The 17,753-nt window shown below is 34.2% G+C and overlaps 1 pseudogene; it reads left to right on the top strand.

Moving 5' to 3' along the window:
- Window positions 1-6,678: 6,678 nt before the first annotated feature.
- Window positions 6,679-7,948, top strand: LOC133074062 (E3 ubiquitin-protein ligase RNF135-like; annotated as a pseudogene).
- The last annotated feature ends 9,805 nt before the right edge of the window (window positions 7,949-17,753 follow it).

Here is a 17,753-nt window from a genome sequence, read left to right as displayed (position 1 = left end):
AAATGGTTTCAGTAGGAAATTTCTCTTTTCTTAGCCAGTTCTATAGACTGAACTATAGAACTAAAGACCAATCTTACATCTACCCATCTTTAGCATGATTGAAACCAATTTGACACCCCCTGGTTAGCAAGAAGTTTCTCATTAAATGACAAGATAAATTCAATATATGGAGGTATGTCTGTCAATCCACAGAAGTGGCATTGTAGTATTTAATCAATGTAGTATTTCTGGCAGAAGTCTATGGAAAATATTTTGGCATTCAGTGTGGGGGAAATTAATATACAGGGTCAAAAAAAGTTACACTTTTTCTTCCACGTATCAAGAAACAGCCATGTTTGGAGAGTAGAAATGAACAAATTAAATGAAAAAGCTATATAGAAAGAAAATTAGTGCTAAAACAGATTATGAGTTTGGATAATTAGGAAAAGTCAGCTAAACAATAATGAACGTTAATATACATAAGAATTTAGTGATTCAGGAATAACAAAGTCTAATCTTCTTGTTATGTCTAAGTAATTTTATTTATGTTACTTAACCCCTGTCCTGTATCATGTAAGTTCCTTAAATCTCTGTCAAACAAAAATTTCAAGGGAGATCTGGATTTTACAGGACAATGTATCAAAGAGGCAGTCTGTATAGAATCTTCTTTAAGTACTCAGTAGAGTAATGATTACTGAATATGTTTGAGAAAACTAGCTAAGGCTAGGAAAAGAACCATCTAAATTATAAGAAGGAATATTGTTCAGGATTTTAAAATACCAAGAACAGTGCCTATTTCAACACTCAGACTGGAAAAACTTACTAAAATATGGAGCATTGAGTAAAGTACTCAGGAATGCCTAACCTCAGTAGTGGAGGGTAGTTAGCCCTAGATTGACCTCTACTTCTAATCAGTCAAAAGAAAAATAAAAGCAAGATCCAAACTTATCAGACTGTATCCACATGTCAGAACAAAGCTAAAGAACAGTAGAGATACAAAAACAGCCAGAACCCAACAAGGTAAAGTTCACAGTTTTGTACATCCAATGAAAGACAATCAGGCATGCAAAGAAGCAGTAGAACATGACTCAGACGGAGAATAATCATTCCTTTGTTTGAAAACTGATATAGATGTTAAAATTAGCAGACAAGGACATTGAAAAAATGTGTTATAACTGTATTCCATATGTTCAAAAAGTAAACAAATTGAAGCTGTAAAAATAGATTCCATTTGAACTTTTTGAAGTGACAATAAAAATTTCTAAAAAATGACACTGAACAGGATGAACAGCAGGTTAGACGTAGGATAAGAAAATGAGTTGGTGGGTATAGTGTTAGCTGCTCAGTCGTGTCCAACTCTTTTGAGACCCCATGGACTGTAGCCTGCCAGGCTCCTCTGTCCATGGGATTCTCCAGGCAAGAATACTGGAGTGGGTTGCCATCTCCTTCTCCATGTGGGTATAGTAGACTTCTCTAAACCTTAGGATTGGCCAGGCCTCAGGAAGGAGCTCTTGTCCTATCCCTGTCTTTTGCAAGTACATAGAGGTGGAGGAAAGGATTCCCTGAGAGTCTGAGGATCTTCACCTCTAACCCCCTCAGACATTTTTATCAGCAGGAAGGGAGCAAGAGGACACTCCCTAGCAAGAGGCAAGAGCTTTTTCTGAGCTTATTGTTTTCAAATTAAGCCCTTGACTCTCCTGTTCTCCACAACTAACAGGCATTCTCTCTTTCTCTTTGCCAACAACTAAATTTACCTGTCGGTGACACAGCAAAAATAAAAAAAAGAACAATTAAAAGAAAATAGAGTGAACTGTGGGAATATTTCAAACATGCTAATATATATGTACCTGGAGACCTTAAATATGAGAAGTAGTACATAAAAATATTTAAATATTTTCTGAAAATTTCCCAAATCTGATATAAATTATACAACCACAGATCCCTAAAACACAAGAAAAAAAAAAAAAAAATGAAAGTACCCAAGGTACACTGTAATCAGACTTTTAAGATATAATCTTACAAGCAGCCAGAGAGGAAAAAAGAGGAAAGAATTCTTAATACAAATTAGGAGACTGATCAACAGAAAATCACTAAAAAAAAAAAAAAGAAAGAAAAAGGAAATCACTTTGGATAGACAGCACTTGAACCCTCCACCCAATGACATTAAAACATTCAAATATGCAGGAATCATTTTTTAACATAAAGCATTTTTTTTGTCCTCAAAAGAAGATCAGCACATTTAAAAGCATTTAGTCATAGAATGTATTTTCTTTAATAAAATGAAAAAAATGAGATGAAATTAGAAATCAAAAAATATATCTGGAAAATTCTCAAGTAGTTGGAAACTAAATAGCATACTTCTGAGGGGAAAAAATTAGAAAGTACATTGAACGGAGAAAATTTAAAAACTAAATGTGTCAAGATTTGTGGAATGCAGCTAATATAGCACTTATGGGAAATATATAACACTAGATGTCTATATTAGAAAAGAAGAAAGTCTCAAATTGATTACCTCAGCATTAAGCAATCAGAAAGAGTACAACAAATAAAATCCAAGGGAAGCAGAAGAAAGAAAACAAACAAAAAAAGAAATCAGAAGGAGAGAGAAAATGAGGGGAAAAAAGAGTGAAAATTAACAGAAATCAAAGGCTGACTTTTTGGGAAGATTAACAAATTTTGATGAACTTCTAGCTGGACTAATTTGGGAAAAAATATATATGAGAAAGCAGTATCAGGAATGAATGAAGCAAAATCACTCTAGATTTCATGTATACTAAAAAAAAAAAAAAAAAAAGGTAATATTATAAGCAATTTTATACCAATATATCCCACAACTTGGGCTTTCCTGGTGGCTCAGTGGTAAAGAATCCTTCTGCCAATGCAGGAGATGCAGATTCGATCCCTGGGTCCAGAAGATTTCCTGGAAAAGGAAATGGCAACCCACTCCAGGATTCTTGCCTGGGAAATCCCAGGCAGAGGAGCCTGTGGTATACAGTGCATGGGGTCACAAAAGAGTCAGACATGATTTAGCAACTAAACAACAACAATAGTAACAAAATCCCACAATTAAGATTAAATGGATAAATTTCTTGAAAAAGACAAGGCTGACTTAAGAAGAAATAAAGTCCCAAAGCCCTATATCTATTAAAAAATGAAAAAGAATTTGTAGTTAAAAGCCTTCCACAAAGGAAAACTCCAGGCCCAGAAGGCTTTATTAGTACATTCTACCAAATATTTATGAAAAAAAAAATAATAATAATAATACTAACACTGAATAAGCTCTCCCAGAAGTTGAAGAAGAGGAAATTCTTCTCATATCATTCTATGGGTCTAGTATTATTTTGATACCAAAACCAGAAGAGGATATTAAGAGAAAACTACTGAACAATATCCATAATGAATCTAGATGAGAAAATATTTTAACAAATATTAACAGACTAAGCACAATAATGCATAGAAAGATAATACATGATGAGACTAAGTTGGATTTATCCTAAGAATGCATGGCTAATTATTCCAAAATCAATGTACTAATTCACTGCATAACATATTAAAAAATAGAAGTTTTATGAAAATTCCAAATATATAGAAAATATATTTAATGAAAAGTTTTCAGGAAGTAAAAATATAAGAGAACTTTCCTATCTTAATAAAAGTAATTCATAAAAAACTTATTCCCAATATCATACTTAAGACTGAAAGAATGAATGTTTTCCCTGTAAAGTAAAAATAAAATAAAATAAAATAGCAAGAATTTCTGCTCTCACACTGCTATTCAACATTGCATTGAAAACTTTAACCAATGTAATATGCCAGGAAAATAATGAAAGGCATAGAGATTTAGAAGGAAGAAACAAAATTATATTTAATAGCAAATTGCCAGTCATATGTGTCAAATATGATGGAAGCTGCAAAGAAGCAGAAGAATTAAAGTGAGTTTAGCAAATGTTATAGGATATAAGATCAACACACAATAGTGTTAATAGTAGCAAAGAATAATACAAAATTAAATTTTTTGTATTTTGTTTATTTATAGTTCCCTGACCGGGGATTGAAACTATGGCCCCTGCAGTGGAAGATTAGAACCTTAAACACTGGATTGCCAGGGAAATTCCCAAGAAATTAAAATTTTTTGAAGTTACCATTTATACGAAAATAAAAAAAAAAAAATAAGTACTGAGGGATAAAATTTAACCCAAACTTATAAGAGCTCTACATTGAAAACTACAAAATATTTTTGAATTTAAAAGACCACAATAAATGGAGAATGTGTGTTTTGGGACCCAAAATTCAATGTTGCTAATTTGTCAGTTCTCTATAAATTTATGTAAAGGTTGAATGCAATATGGTTAAAATTCTGAGTATATTCAATTTAATCATCATTAAATTGACAAGCTAACTCTAAACTTCATATGGAAGTTTTTAAAAAAAAATCTTTGAAAACAATAATAGGTTTAGTGTGTCTGCTACCTCTACTACACATCGCCAGTATTACTGCCTGGAAAATCCCATGGACAGAGGAGCCTGGCATGTGATAGTCCATGGGGTCACAAAAGCCAACCACGACTCAGCAATTAAACAACATCAACAATATACATCATATTTTACATTGCACATTTTAAATATATGCAGTTAGTTGTATGATTATACCTCAGTAAAGTTATTAAGAGACCACAGTATTTATTTCATATTAGTTCTTCTTAACTTCAAAATCCTATGCTAGAGAAATATTTAGAGTTCTGCCAAAGCTCGGAACATATAAAGAATTTGTTTTCTTACATGATGCTCCAATACTCTGACAGAGCTATGTTCGGGTTGCTCTGTGGTTCACTTGGATTTAAAAACGTTATGTGGTAAATGCCATGATTGAGTGAATAAGTATAAATTCATGGTTTTATTTCAAATGAGAATCTGAAAAACATTATTTTTCAACTTAAAAATTTAAGAAGAAAAATCTGTTTTCTTTTTACTTTATCATTATGACTAACAAATAAAAGAACTTCCACTTAACCTCCAATTTCCTTAAATGTATTTGTGTGTGTATATATATATGTGTGTGTGTTTGTGTGTAGATAAGATACAAATGGACAAACACATGCATATTATATACACATGGATGTACATATGCATATAGATATAAATAGACACCTGTATATCTATACACATATATGCACATGTTACTATATATTTATACACACACACACACATACACATCTATATCCTGGAAAAGGGAATGGCAACCCACTCCAGTATTCTTGCCTGGAGAATTCCATGGACAGAGGAGCCTGGAGGACTGCAGTCTGTGGGAATACAGAGTCAGACATGATTGAGTGATTAAGCATGCACACACCCACACACACACACACACATTTATATATGTATTCACACACATTTATGTTACAAAACAGATCTAATTTTCAAAAAGAAACTAAATTTTAAAATTAGTTTTTATTTAGTTTTTATTTTGCTTACATTCTTTGCTTGTAAATATAATGACAAAAAGAAGTGTTCAGTTTTTCTTTTTCACCCTTTGGCTTCCCCTCAAATATTTGCTGTCTTTACTTGATGACCGTGGTTCTCACAGTGAGGAAATTTCTAATGAAAGCTCCTGTTTTTATAGTGCTTTTTGAATCTACCATGCATTTGAGCCACTGTAATGTACTTGGTGGGTTTGAATTTTCCCCTGAACACATCACAAACAGAACAGATTAGTTTCTATGACTGAAGTATTGCTTGTGTTAAGTACCTCTTTAGTCTTCCTGCAACTCCGGTGCCAAGAAGAAGAGAATGTAATATTTTCATGTGCTTCATTTTAATTGAATCAGCCGCAAGAACAAAATACTTTTTTAGATTGAGTGAGAATTGCTGCCTTGGTTCCAATTCACTGCTTTGTAACCAAATAGCTCTTCTTGGTCTAGATTTATTGGATTTCTACCTCCATGTGGAAGAATTTTATAGTCAGTCTTCTTTGGGACATTGGCTGCTGAACTCTTTCACTGACACTCTTCTCATTAGGCTACTGAGAAAATTAAATAGATTCTATCAGTCTCTTTCCTAACATTCTGGTGATACTTTATGGACTATGGGCTGAGAGTGAGGAAATTTAACTGTAACTTCTAAGAACTAACTTCCCATTAGGGGAACAAAATATTTTATGTTTCTTGTCAGGGTGGATGTGGTGGGAAGAAGGCCTTCATCCCCTGTGAGCAAGATTAAAGCCCCAAACTTGACCCTAGAGATGTCCTTCCTAGCACATTATCTACTACTTTTTAAAACAAATATGAAAGAGCCAAATATTCCCTAATTAGTGTTAATATGTACCCTAGGCTTTAATCAGCAGTAACTCTGAGGTCAGCATTTATAATCACGTTTGAGAATGGGGCACTTGGATCAGACTTTTCCTGCCTGGGAATCAGGCATAGAATCCACAGTCTTTGGAGTCAGAAATCCCACTCTCCACACATCCCTTTGCCACTTTCTATGTCTACCATCATGGACAAAGTCATCAATTTCTCTGAATGCAAGTGTATTCTTCTGTGATACGTATGGGTTAATATTAATTATTTTAGATAGAGAACAAGCTAAAGTTAGTGTGCTGTCACAAAGAGATACAGAAGCATGATGACTTAAGTGAGAAATTTATTTCTCTCTCATGAAAACAGTCCAGGACTGATGAGGAGGCTTTGTAAACTTTAACACATGACTTCTATTGCGAGGCTAGGGTTAAGGCTGGTGATCATCATTTCTAGTCAGTGGAAGGCGAAGGGAGAAGGAGGGTATGCAGCTTCTCTGCTGAGTTTGTCGCCCAGAACATGCAATCAGTGTTGTTCTTTCTTCCCCACTGGCCAGGGCTTGGCCAGAGGTAATCATGGCTGTGTGTGAGTCTGAGAGAATGTGTTCCCAACTAGTAGGCCATGTGCCCAGCTAAAACTTGGAGGGACCTTTCTTTAAAAGAAAGAGATAAGAATGTATGTTAGAGAACAATGAACAAACTCTAATGTTAAAATATGCAGGTAACAAGATTTAAGAGGTATTGTCTGAAACCAGGTTAGGTATAAGGCATGTTGAAATAATTGTCATTAAATGCTCAAGTATTTTAAATAAAGGAATAATCATTTAATCTATACTTGTAGATTAAATAAAATAATTATTTAATCAGGCACCTCCCAGAATCTGAATCAGACAAAGGAGCTTTGTCAGATGGGGTGACCTTTCCTTGGCTTTTCCCAAACTAGTGACTTCATGTCTACCTGAGCAAAAAAATGAAAGATATTCTCTATGACCTAGAAGAGATCCAGGGAAAGTTACAAGAAAATTTCACACAGCAAGGGGCCCTTGAAGAACAAATGCAGGTTGAACTCCCAGAAGCTCCATCTTCTTCCTCATGCTCACTGCCTGACCAGAGCCACCTTGCACCAAAAAGGTTTCCTCATCTGCTTGATAGACCATCAGTCCAAACTTTGACCTTGGGAGCCTCTCCTATAATCTGAAGGTGTCCACAGATCACCGGACAGTGACTGTATCTCACTTCCCACACTCCTGACCCTGGAGTCCTGAGAGGCTTGCCTCCAGCCAAGCCTTATGTTTCCAGGCCCTGTCTTCTGGGCAGCAGTACTGGGAAGTGAACACTGCATTGTAGCCACTGGACAGTTGGGGTGACCCTGAGGAGGGATGAAGCAAAATCAGATCCTGGGAAGGACCACAGACTCTTGGTGTATAGAGTAGAAAGGGACCAGCCAGCTCTCTGCATGGGGCACAGTCAAGGAAACTCCTCGGCTCACACAGACCTAGTGTGGTGGACATCTGGCTAGACCTCGAGGAGGGAAAGCTTTCCTTTTATTCTGTGGCTGATCCGGCGAAGCCTCTGTAGGAGCACCCAGTCTCTGCCTCTTTTCCTCTGCACCCTGCCTTCTGCCTGTATGACTTGTACCCTGGAAATTCTCTGACTATAAAGCAAATGAACATGTAAACATTCCCTGGGTGTTAAAACATATTGCTCTCCCAGTCTCTCAGCCTTCAACTTCCCAGGAGGTGCTAGTGATAAAGAAGCAGTCTGCCAACGCAGGAAAACTAAGAGATGTGGGTTTGATCCCTGGGTTGGGAGGTTCCCCTGGAGGAGGAAATGGCAACCCACTCCAGTATTCTTGCCTGGAAAATCCCATGGAGAGAGGAGCCTGGAGGGCTACAGTCCAGGGGTCACAGACAGTCCGACACAACTAAAGTGACTTAGCACCCAGCATGCTTGTAAATAGAAGCTTTTAGAAGTTTCTTTATTAAAGTTTTAGAAAATACATCCATGTGTTTTTTTCTATCTGCTAAAGCAAATGTTTAAATTGAAGAACTTGAACAAGTCAGTTTTCACAGTTAGCAAAGACAGAGGTAAACACAAAATAACCAAAGAGTAGGACACACTTACATAAGAGATTTTCAACTATTTTAGACTGTAATGTAGCAAATAATACAGTTTGAAACAAAATTGTATAGCATCAAGATGGACATCAATTTTAGAATTGGAAAAGTATCATTTGGGATTCCAGGTCAATCTCTTTTACTAGCAGTGTAGTCTAAAAGCAAGTATTTTTCCTTTTAAGGACAGTATTAATTTTTAAAAAACATATAGATCTATACAATAAACACTCATACACCCACCACTAACAATAATAACACTCTTCTTCTATTTAAATTTGATCTTATCAATCCCCTTGAACAAATAAAAAGAGACTGCAAAATTGAGTTCCTTTTATACTCCTTTAGCCAGCTATTGTGATTTGTATATAGCTATTGTGATTTGTATATAGCCTATTATGTATTTTTAGACTTATTTTGCATGTATACCTATGTATCTTATATATGTTGTTGTTCAGTCACTAAGTTGTGTCCAACACATTGAGACCCCATGGACTGCAGCACACCAAGCCTCCTATCTCCTGGAATTTGTGCAAACTCATGTCCATTGAGTTGGTGATACCATCCAATCATCTCATTCTCTGTTGTCCCCTTCTCCTCTTGCCCTCAATCTTTCCAGCATCAAGATCTTTTCCATTATGTATCTTGTATATGAAAATATGTGTATCTATCTTTGTTTGATGTTCTCTTTTTCTCTTCTGTGACTTACCTGTTTCTCACTGAGCATTTTTTAAAATGTCTTTTTCCTGTTGATGTGTCGGTATCATAATTAATCAAATATCTAATGCTTTTCTCTATCATATATGTTGCAAATATGTTTTCTGTGTTTTTCACTTCATTTAAAATTTTCTTGTGATGCCTTGCTCTACAGTTTTATTTTTTATTTGACACAGACAAAAAGATTTTCTTTTTGCTTATAAACATGTTCTTTTGTTTTTAAAAGACATTTTTCCTACTCTGAGGCTATAAAATAATCTTCCATAGGTTCTTTTAAAAAAACCACTTAATCCATCTGGAATTTATTTTTTATGAGGTGTGATAAAGCAGTCTAATTTTATTTTCCATATGGATAGCTAATTATTACAACACTATTTATTGAAATTTTCACCACTTCCTATTCTATTTCCTTTTCTTACATACTTTCTCTTCTCTTCTCCTCTCAAGTCCATACCATTCCTCCACCTTCCCTTTTACAGCCATTCCCCTTATCTATCTTTTGCTTCTTTCCTATTGCTTTCTCTTCCTTCTCCCTCTTTGCGACTTCTTCCTTTTTGTTTTCATAATAATAATATTATGTAATTAGTGGATGTACCAAGTTAAAATACCAAATAAAATAATAAGTGTAAATAAATAAGCTACAATAATAGGCAAACCAATAATTATTCCCTCCAAAGTTCAACAAAGGCACCCATTGTTGATTTACTTTTTATACAGTAGATTTTTATTAAGCGTCTATTAGGTTGAAGGCACTAGGGATTCCAAAGTGAACAAAATAGAGAAGATCTCCAGCCTAAAGATGTTTAAAGACACACATGCAAAGATCAAAACCTCTTTATTAAGATAGGTACAGTTTTTAGAAGCAGTTAACTTGTCACCTCCAATGCATTTTCAAGAGTTACAGATGAATAAATGCTATATAAATATATATAATTGTTAAAAATATATGTAAATGTTTATATGTGGTATACAATATTTTGCTATATAATAAATGCATAACACAAATATGTGAAATGATCATATATATATATATGATCATTTCACATATTTGTGTTATATATATATATATAAAACTATACAGATATACTTCTATATAGGAGTATGTGAACCATAAACTTCCAGATGTTCAAGCAGGACTTAGAAAAGGCAGAAAAACCAGAGATCACATTGCCAACATCCATTGGATCATTGAAAAAGCAAGAGAGTTCTAGAAAAACTTCTGCTTTATTGACTACATCAAAGCTTTTGACTGTGTGGATCACAACAAACAATGGAAAACTCTTCAAGAGATGGGACTACCAGACCACCTGACTTGCCTCCTGAGAGATCTGTGTGCAGGTCAAGAAGCAACAGTTAGAACTGGACGTGGAACAACAGACTGGTTCCAAATAGGAAAAGGAATACATCAAGGCTGTGTATTTTCACCCTGCTTATTTAACTCATATGCAGAGTGCATCATGAGAAATGCTGGGCTGGATGAAACACAAGCTAGAATCAAGATTGCTGGGAGAAATAACAATAACCTCAGATATGCAGATGACACCATCCTTATGGCAGAAAGTGAAGAACTAAAGAGCCTCTTGAAAGTGAAAGAGGAGAGTGAAAAAGTTGGCTTAAAACTCAACATTCAGAAAACTAAGATCATGGCATCTGGTCCTATCACTTCATGGCAAATAGATGGGGAAATAGTGACAGAGTTTATTTTGGGGGGCTCCAAAATCACTGCATATGGTGACTGCAGCTATGAAATTAAAAGGCACTTGCTCCTTAGAAGAAAAGCTATGACCAACCTAGACAGCATATTGAAAAGCAGAGACATTACTTTGCCAACAAAGGTCCATCCAGTCAAAACTATGGTTTTTAAAATAGTCATTTATGGATGTAAGAGTTGGACTATAAAGAAAGCTGAGCACCAAAGAATTGATGCTTTTGAACTGTGGTATTGGAGAAGATTCTTGAGAGTCCCTTGGACTGCAAGGAGATCCAACCAGTCCATCCTAAAGATCAGTCCTGAGTGTTCATTGGAAGGACTGATGTTAAAGCTGAAACTCCAATACTTTGGCCACGTGATGTGAAGAGCTGACTCATTTGAAAAGACCCTGATGCTTTGAAAGACTGAAGGCGTGAGAAGAAGGGGATGAAAGAGGATGAGATGGTTGAATGGCATCACCGATTCAATGAGTAGGAGTTTGAGTAAGCTCCGGGAGTTGGTGATGGACAGGGATGCCTGGAGTGTTGCAGTCCATGGGGTCACAAAGAGTTGGACACAACTGAGTGACTGAACTGAACTATTTGTAAATATAAATTTTTGTTATAGTCTGGGATGTAGTTAAACATTTATTTTAAAAGAAATAAGACTTTTGTGGCTCCCAGGTGGCCACATAAGCGTTAAAGAATCTGCATGCCCATGCAGGAAACTTGTGTTCACTCCTTGGGTTGGGACGATCCCCTGGAGGAGGAAATGGCAACTCACTCCAGTATTCTTGCATGGGAAATACCATGGACAAAGGAGCCTTATGGGCTGTAGTCCATGGATTTGCAAACAGTCAGACATGGCTAAGGCACATACATACAAATAAGACTTTGACATGCTCTTGCCTGTTTTAAAGACCCAATTTCCCCAAATGAATAATGTAAAAACCAGTCTGAATTCAGGTTCCTAATCTTGTAATAAAGACTGATCACATTATTCTCCCATTCTAGGTGATAATAGTATATTGAGTTACTTTCAACCTTATAAAAATTATGATTATTTTGAATGGAAATGTATGTGTCTGACACTAGTAATAATCCACAGTTAAGACATTTCTTCAGAGTACATAAAGTACCATTATGTATATTAAACAAATAAGCTAGATCTTATCTCAGGGAATTAAAGAAATATCAACTTGAATGTTGGTATCACTACCCTTTGCAGTACTTGGCTAACTCTGACAGCCCACTGTATCTCTCAGTGGCTATAATATACAAAGTTCATTTTTCCTTGCAGAAATATGTTGGTCAGTCTTCCCTGAGGCTGTATCTTCCATGTAAAAATTTTTGGATATTTTTAAGAGCCAAAAATAGATTTTGGTGAAACAATCAAAGCATAACTTAATTTGATAGAACAATGAAAGAAGAAAAAAAGGAGCAGGAGATGAACTATATTTAAAGGCATAAGTGGAAAACCTCACCCCATTATTGAAAAGACTCCTGAATTTTATTCTTTAGAGATTATAATGTTTCAGACCACTTTTAGAAATTTTAAGTTGTAGTAATTCCCCGCTTAGTCTCCATTTCACTACAGTGATTGCAGTTACCCACAATCAACCCATGATCCAAAACTACTGAATAAAAAATTTCAGATATTAAAAATGCATGCATTGTAAATTGTCTGCCATTCTGAGTAGCATGAGGGAATCTCACATTATCCTTCTTCTTCCTGCTCAGGACTAGGATGAAATCATCCCTTTATTCAGAGTATTTAAGTTGTACAGGATCCTTGCCTTGTTAGTATGTATAGACAAAACTGTTGGACATATAAAGTTTGGTACTATCCCTGATTTTAGGTATCCACTGGAGCCGTGAAATGAATGACCTGCAGATAAGAGGTGACTATTCAGTTAATATCAGTCAAATTCTGACCCTGGAGATGTTACTTGTACTTTGTAGACCAGTCTGGCTTCTTGGCAAATCTCATGTGATATTTTTAGTTAAAAAGACAAAAAAAAAGAAAAGAAAAGATAAATACTTTTGCTAGATCCTTAGTCCTTAAGGCTTGTCAGTTTGCTTAATATTAGCTTAAATTCATTTATATATGTTAATAAATACTTTCAACTGTTTTATATATCAGACTTTAAATTTGGTTTAAATAAATAAGAAATAACTGGTTCAGATCAGTAAGAAATAATCTTTGACCAACCTCTTGGAATTTAAACCAAAAAGAAAAAGCTGCTCATAAGAAAAAAACATAATTAATTGCAAGAAGTATTGTGATATTAGTTTGTTTGATGTTAGTATGATTAAGATTTGTAAACTTACTTGAACAAGTTAGAGAAGGTGACTATTGAGCTTCGAAACAAAAGATGATTTGTGTTCATCAGAGGCCAATTTGGGGTACAGTGGAAACAAAATTAGAAATAAGCATTTTCACATAGAAGTATGTGTTCTGAGAAAAGGTACACAGGTTATACATTAGCCCTGGATATACAAAGATCTGTAAGAATTGTATTATTATTGTTTTAATGGCAAAGCAATAACGATACAGGAGTAACCCTGCTAAAAGCTATAATGGATAAAACCAGTATTATGATCTCAGGAAAACTTGAGTACCTAAGCAATCAAACTAACTTTATCTTGAAGCTTTAAATGTTTAAATGAGATAATAACATTCTTAGACACATGCATAAATCAGTCATCATTTAGGAAATAATTGCAGAAGTTCATTTTGAGAAATAGTGAGAATCTAAACATATGCAGTGTAAATGGATATGGAGAAGATGTTTCTGATGTAAGCAGTAATAAAGATTGAATTGGCAGGTTTCTATTAGATACAGGGATATGAGGGAATATAGTCAGAGGAAACCCATTCACTGACATAAAGCATATAGTAATTACACAAAGAAGGGTTTGTGAGAGATAAAGAATTGTGTGTAGGAAAAAACTCGATCTGAAGGGTAGGGTAGCAGATAGTTAGATGATTCTGCTAGAATTGGGACTTCAGGAAGTTTGATGGACAAAACTGAAAATAAGATTGAGTAACATGTTTGCATGCATTTGACTAATGTTTCAGTAAAATATACACCAAGCCAACAAACTACCATTATCAAAACATGATAGGTTTCTGAACATCAGTATTGGTAATTGGGAAAAAATACTGTGGATGTTATTAGTGTAAAGACTCAAAGTTTGCAATAGTAGTGGTATTATCACAAGAAGGTATTTGCAAAATGTGTATATTTTCATTTATTGAAATGATTAGCAGCACATCATACTTCAGTGGATAGTGGTCAGAGAAACTAGACAACATACAAGGTTCACAATTGACCTACACAGCATAGAATTATCTCATAGCCTGCACCCATTTTGAATGTCCCCTAGATTTTCATGGAAATGAAAACCTGGTTTAAAGCATTTTGGCCTAGAATTTTACTCCCCATTAAAAAAAATAAAATTTATTTTTTATATAATTTAATGTTTACAGAATTTCCAGAAATGCTACTAACTTGCAAATAGAGAGGTATATTTTTTGTTCAAAAGTTTACAAAAATTGTTCATTATTTCATAAAATTGTATCAGTGTGGTTTTAAAACTGCCTTCATGACTTAGCTGTGTCAGACTGAATTTGTAGCTATGATTTTTTCAATGATTCTACACATATTTGTATTATGTGGCTCATTTGTTATGTTTTCTAGAAATGTTATGTCCTAACATTTGCATAGTGGTGATTTAGTCACCAAGTTGTGTCTGACTCTTGTGACCCTATCTATGGACTGTAAACCACCAGGCTCCTTAATCCATGGGATTTCCCAGGCAAGATTACTGGAGTGTGTTGCCATTTCCTTCTCAAGGGGATTGTCCCAACCCAGGGATCAAACCCAGGTCTCCTGGATTGCAGGCAGATTCTTTACCAACTGAGCCATCAGGGAAGCCCAACATTTGCATGATGAAATATATATTATATAAGTATAAATTATTTTCTTTCATTACATCTTTATATTATAGTTTGGTAATTGCAATGTTTGTTTTTAAGATTATGTATGTAACTTATTTGCTCCATGTATTTCATGAAAGATAGTAAAAATGGCAAAAAAAAAAAAGTGCTCGAAAATCATAGGTTTAAACACATTAGTTAGAAATTACCATATGCAATAATGTGTATGGAACATAAAAATTTAGTAGTCTCTTTCATCCACATTTTATCATTCAATATGCATACCTCTGTATAAGGTAGGGTAACCATTATTTTTAATTCTCTTTTTCACTATTGGAAACAGGCTGAACAGGATCTCAGAACACATCAGTGATCATACAAAATTAATAAATGGCATTCAGAATCAGAATCCAGGTCTTTTTTGCTTCAACACTGGACTTATACCTCAACTATGTTGTAGTGAACAGACACTCTTTGATAATAATTTTCTTCTTTTTATTGCTAGAAGCTTCTTGCATATAAATTGTTGTCTACTGTTAGGTCATTTCAAGCTTTCTTCAGACTCAAATACGGCACAGAACTTTTCATTCCCTATTGTACTTTTATACAAATGTGCATCTTTACTAATAAAGTGGACTTGAATATTGAGGCAATATTCTGAAAGTTTCAAAACAAGAACAAAACAAACACAAGCACACCCACGATTTTAGCCTTAATTGTCTCGATGTTTCAAATCAAGGCAATATTTTTCTTTTCAGTCTGGCACTAAATTTTTTTTTTCCCTAATCCCGACTTGCTCTGGTAGTTGCCACAAACACTTCATTTCATTTTCTTTCTATCTACTTAAGTCTGGGTAGCTTTCTACCTACTGTTATCAGCCAATGTTCTGATGGAATAGATGATGTATAGTGGCAGTAAAGGACACCCTGATTGCCTCTAATGAATGGGCTTTGTGATTGTGGGTTTCCAACTGAACCTTTAAGACTAAGCCTGTTTCAGGCTGTGCCTGAATAGCAATAGCACTGTGGTAAGATTTTTTCCCTGCTGTTCACTAAAAGCTTTTATCCTGAAAAGACTTCACCTCTTCATGCTAAATAAATGTTGAAACATTTAATGGAGAAATTATAAATTTTTTAGGAATAATAGAAGAAAACATGTTATAAAATCCAAAAGCTTGTCCAGAACTACAAATTCAGTTGAATGGCCGATACATTTGGATTTCTGAAGTTTTTTATTAAAGTAAATGACAACAGATTCAGATATATACTTACAGATTTCAGAAATGCATTTAAGCCAATTATTAGTTGTTGGAAAAATTTTTGGCTAATCCTGAATATATTAAACAGATATCTTTAAAAAAAATTAGTCTCTGAGTAGGAGGTTAAGAAGCATGTCAAGTTAGCATACTTAGCAGATAAATATTTCAGAAAATATGCATAATAATAGCATTCTTACCAAAATTTATCAACATTCAAATTTCTCTTTATATTATTTTTCCTTCTAGTTCCCTTTCCTTATCCTTCTTTTCCTTTCTTCTTCCCTCTGTTCCCTCTATCTTTTTTTTTCTAGACTTACACTCCACCAATTTTAGTAACATTTGAAGGCAAGAATCATCATGTGCCATATTTTAAAAGAAACAAATAGAAAAGTTCCATGGGAAATAGCTAGTATGGTGAACTTGAAATGAAGACATGGTGGAATAGCCTTGCCAATTTTTATCTTTTTCACTAGGTTATATTTTCATCATTATAATGGATGAAGTGTTAATACTTTCTGAAAGCCACACTGATGTAAGACATCAGTGTATCTTATATAATCTGTTGTTTATAAAATCAAGTGACATTTGGAGCTCTAAGATGGTAAACTAGGCAGGTGGGTGAAGTCAAATAAGAGATCACAGCCATGGCAAACTTTATTTTGGAGAAAGTTCCAGCATGATTAGGGTTGGTCTACCATACACTTGACTTGATTTCCATTCTAAATATAAATATTCCAAATGTTTGCATCTTTCAATAATGGAAAATGTTTTATTTACAATTGCTTATGCTGGGACATTTTCCTCAGTACTAGCTTTTTCAAATCTGAGTCTCATTTCAGGACCTCTTGAAATATTAATAGTAATGTCAGCATATAAATACTGAGACAAAATCTGTCTTTGTAACTTCCTTTTAACTGATATTATTCTTTAGTTTTCATTTTAGCAATCTTTTTTTTTTACAAATTCATAATATTCAAAGATATTTGATTACATCAAGTTAGAAACCAAATGATTAACAATGTTGATTATTATTGTTTCCTTGAATCACCATGTTTTCTTAGTATGAGGCTGTTCTTGAATGAGAAAATGTTGAGTAGAATTAAAATTCTGACATGAAGTATATAACAGTTTAACCATGTGTATACATACCACATAATTTTTGTCTTTATGCATTTTTTTTTTAGTCATATGCATATAGCTGGTTATATATTTTATTTGTTTATTAACATTACAACATAAAAGTTGATGATTCTTTCTGGTGCAAAGTTAAAATATCAAAAAATATTTTTGTGACGACTGTAGGGAATAGGAAGATGAGTAGAAATCTTGTTAGCATCAATATTCTTGACTATAAAAAAAAATCAATCACAAAGAATGTCTGGGTTTGTAGGACAATGATGACTCCCTGATTTTGAATTTCTCTATAAATCCTTCACCAAAACAGTACAATCAACAAGAAAATCAAATAAAACAGTAAAGATATAAACAATACAATAGAAGAACTAAAATACTACAACTTTTTAGTTACTTATAAGTATAGAAATAAATCAAATTCTCATAAAACTCCTGTTACCTATTGCTCTAATCTTAAAAGACTTAAAAGACTCTGTGAAATTAGAATAGATACCTGAATAACTTAGATGATGGATGGATAAAACTAATCCAAACTAGTAAAGATTCAAAATTAAATATTAGTATACTAAAACCGGTTGGGACTTGGTAATCACAACTCTCACCCTGGGGAAGAGTTTGAAAGTGAGT

Source organism: Dama dama, chromosome 19 (genome assembly GCF_033118175.1).
Source record: "Dama dama isolate Ldn47 chromosome 19, ASM3311817v1, whole genome shotgun sequence".
Classification (NCBI taxonomy): domain Eukaryota; kingdom Metazoa; phylum Chordata; class Mammalia; order Artiodactyla; family Cervidae; genus Dama; species Dama dama.
The sequence above is the reverse complement of the archived record's forward strand: the minus strand, read 5'-3'. Positions and strand labels throughout refer to the sequence as shown.